Source organism: Lipophrys pholis, assembly GCF_963383615.2.
Source record: "Lipophrys pholis genome assembly, chromosome: 21".
NCBI classification, from domain to species: Eukaryota; Metazoa; Chordata; class Actinopteri; order Blenniiformes; family Blenniidae; genus Lipophrys; species Lipophrys pholis.
In genome coordinates this window covers 6,965,301-6,969,517 of record NC_137649.1, presented here as the reverse complement: position 1 = coordinate 6,969,517, position 4,217 = coordinate 6,965,301, and positions in this window count along the sequence as shown.

Sequence of the window (4,217 nt, the reverse complement as noted above, 5' to 3'; positions counted from 1 at the left end):
TGACATTCCCTTTTAAAAAGACTAATATCGTCTCACTTTCACTTACTGTGATGAAAGTCTGTGGGGGAATCGCGCAGAGCTGCAGAGAGCTCCCTGGGAGTCGTCTGAGCCCAAAGTAGTGGCACGGAATCTCCAAACGTCACTTCACGTGGATTACTCATCGATTTTCAAAAGCGAGAAACACCTTTGAGCGGGCATCATTTTTTCTTCCATTTGAGATGTTCCAAGTTAGCGCAGCGGGAATTCTATTTCAAAGCAAAACGATTTCCCATCATGCTACACTTGGTTGAAGTCAAAATGATTGTATTTTCAGAGTGATTGCATTAAACTGCGGCAGTCCTGCTTAAAGCGTCAAAATGTCTGGTTGTACTGACTCCATAAAATATGACAAACAATTAATTTTTTGCAAAAAAGGACCATAAATTAAATTATACTGTACATTTAAAGATGCTAATCTGATGAAAACAGTATTATAAATATACAGTAATATAGTGCCACAATAACCTTCAAATATAAACATTTAAGTTTTTTTGTGTGTCTTTTTTACTCCGGAAAATGACTACAATCTTAACATAAAGCCAATTTTGATAGTACCCTGTTGTGCAAAACACAGTGAAATATCTAAAAAGAACTCCTGCCATAGTTGCATGATGCATGTTTTTACAAACTCACCCTGACAGCCTGGCTTTAAGGTGATACTAGTTTGCTAACATTCACGGAAGCATCACCGACATCTCAGCTCGGGTCTCAGTGTCGTGTCTTCTACTCTTTAGAAATTTACTTTAAAAATCCGTTTTTTTTGAACTTTTACCATCTGGTTGGTGGTTTGGAGTCTCTTCCAGGACGGATTTGGCCAACAGGCCGTATGTTTGACACCCCTGTTTTAAATTATCCATAGGTGTTTTTAAGCCTGTGGTCTTTTTACCTGTCGGTGGATTTGACATTCAGCAGACAAACCTGTTTCATCCTCATGAAAACTAACAGGCTTGTGTTTAATCTCCATAACTGGAACATTTTCTGAGATTTCGACGTAGGAGTCATTAGAGTACTCGTAAACAGAAATGACATGAGAACAGTGTAACCTTCCTGGGTTTATCACTGTGCTGCCATGGATTTTAGTTTTGAAAAAAATAAACAGATTTATTTTGCTCATCACTGAGGTTTTTCTGTGTGTGAGTTTGTGGTTTGATGTCTAAATATATGGCGATGGCAGGGTGTAGGAGTAAATTCCAGCTTTTTTCTGAACAATCACATTTTTTAAAACTTCCTAAAAACTGCAATGCTGACAAATTCCCTCCTCGGAGCACTAAGAAAACAATGAAAGTTAATTGATAAATCCCATCAAATTTGATCGTCTCATTAAGGCGAGGCCTGCATGATTCAGTAATCAGTCTAATAGAAGGTTGGGTCTGAGACACCCGAGTGTACAGCAGGAAGCCATTAATGGCAATAACCTGGGCCGATGGGGATGTGAACCAAGAGCACTGACAGTTGTCAAAACCTCAAGCTTTTACATCCGAACAGAAATAGTGAGAGTAGACGCTGACAGACTGACTCTACTCCTGTTTTTTTTATTTTCAGATGTGATATGTGAGCTCAATATTCTTACAATGTCAATCATTCTTGTCCAGAAAGTCGGGCAGGAGCCCAGAAAAAACCTGATGTGGCACAGATTCAAAGTTATCAAATGATGGCCACTGAGTGTTGTGCAGTTTTGGATAATATGCAGGCATTGTCCCACAGCAGCGAGCCATTATGAGAGCTAAATCATAGTTCTCTGCAGTCAACATGGAATTTGATATATAGCAATGGGCAACGGTGTTTGACCCTGACTAAAGCCATGCCATCAGCTTGTTTTGCAACGAAGCACAGTAATGTGAGAGGAACAAGGCAGCATTGTCCTGAACGGAGCCCTTGCACCAGAACAGCAGACAGTGACAGACCAAACAGTTTGCACTGCGTGACTTCCATCAGTACGAAGGTGTTCGAATAGATACAGTCCAGAAGCAAAAGGATAGTTAAGGGAAAAAACATTTTCAGTCCTGCATGTAACGTCACAGGGTGATACTTCTAGAAATGTGCACTCTGTCAGAGTGAAGCTCCTGAAAGGTTGGGAGATTGCTCCCTACAAATTAAAGCTGTTTTGATAAGACATTGATCCATTAAACCTTGATATCTCCAATGTAATGTTAAAGATCATTACAGAGAATAGACTGAAAATGAAAGCCTGACCTGCCAAGTTTCACCCCCCCTTCACTTCTCACAGCAGACCTTCTGACATAACACTGTTACACTACATCATGAGCTCAATTAAGTGTATAGCTGCAGTACTTCAACACAGCAGTACCATAAAACCTGTCCAATCTTTGAAGATGGTTTTACAGCGGGGCTAAATGGAGGTTGTTAACCTTGTGAGAAAGACTGACAAAGATGGTTTTGTTTCTGTGAGGAGTTGAGCACGACGACAGTCGAAAGGCTTGAACATGGGAAGGAGAATGATTGTTTTTTAAAATGTATCTCCTGCAGCAGAAGGAATTACCTTTAGTTGCTTATATTTTGCATGACGGGTACCTGTGGGATCATCACAGTGTCAACAGAAATATATATATATTCTGAAAAGTGATAAAATCTGTATCAATCAAACTTACTCTTGAAGTGAAAGAAACAAATCTTACATGACTTGGGGCAGCTGTAGCTCGGTTGGGACAGTGGTTGTCTCTCAATCAAAAGGTGGCAGGTTTGATTCCCCTTCTCCCTCTGTCCACATGTCAAAGTGTCCTTCAGAAAGCCATTGAAGCCCAAACTACTCACAATGGATGGATTGAGTGTCTTGCATAGCAGCCACCTCCAGTTGTTAAAGAATGTCCCTCTAGGATCAGGAAGATTCCTCTGTTCTATTCTAAGTGAATATTAAGGATGATTCAGGTCGAAGGAGCGCTTTTAGAAAGTCATATGTCAGGCTCCCCGTCTCACTACAACCTCCACTGGACTCTGCCCAGCCTCCCTCTGTTTTACCACTGGTGATTCTCTTCAGCTCTCAAAGCCAGTTATCAATAAAGGCTAAGTGGCTAACTGTGTTTCGATTACAAGTTCCAGCAGGCCGGCGCAACCTATTTACCGGTGCAGATAACTCAGTTTGACCAACATACAGCAGAGTATTACTTTACCTCTAAAGGCAATGGAAACCTCAATGTAACGCTTACTTTTTCTCTTCTTGCAACACACATCTTGAAATGTAGGTGCTTTGTGACAATATTTGAATGCGTGTTCAATCAAATAAGTCATAGTTTTTTCTCTAGAATCACTTCTTTTTATCTTGACTTATTCTCTGAAATGTATTTTTGTCTCAAAGATGTATCCCTTGAGGCTCTCTGGTGCTCCCAAAAGAAGGCGGGCCATTGGAATTTAACTTTGAAGGCTAAATCTGCAATTGACCATAAATCACCAGGCTTTTCATTTGCCTGTCAGCATAGTAGTATTGCTCAATAAGTACTAAAGACAACCATAAGATGAAGGTGGATTAGTTTAATTTGCAGGAATTTGATTGTAAATCTCAGCATTGAACAAACTGATGTGATGATGGTTCCAGATGAAAAGTCAAGAAATCTCATACCACATTGTTTGAAATAAAAAATATGAACCTGTGGGCAGCAAATACTTTGTATTCATCCTCGAGGGACCAGGGCCATCTCTATACCCACTGGTAGAAATACTAAGGACACAAAGTTTGGGAAGTTTTTCCATCAAATTCTGAGAATTTGATGAATAATATACATTGCTTTGAAAGTTATGATGCCGTCAAGCAAAGTCTCTTTAGTCGGAACAATAATATCAACTTCAGTTTATTATTTTGACCTAAGCGTTTTTTTTTTAATTACTTCAAACCAGGTTTTCTAAGGAAAAAGTACACTTTTACACAAAGCTGTTATTTTGATAACATTTAATCCATTTTTGCACACATTAGCTGAGCCCCGACCTGGATACATAGTTTGACCAGAGAATAATGATATCTTGATCTATACAGTGGCAGAAGAAAATATAGAAACTACTTTTGTTGCCTTCACGTTGAATGTTTTATGGAAATGTTGACTAAATACATAAATACAATATTCATGATGTGGAATTAGGCCTGGGTCACATTTTTTGACTAACAAAGACAATTTGTAAATTCAAAGAGTTCATGTCTTTTCTCAATACTTTTCCGAATTTAGAATTTT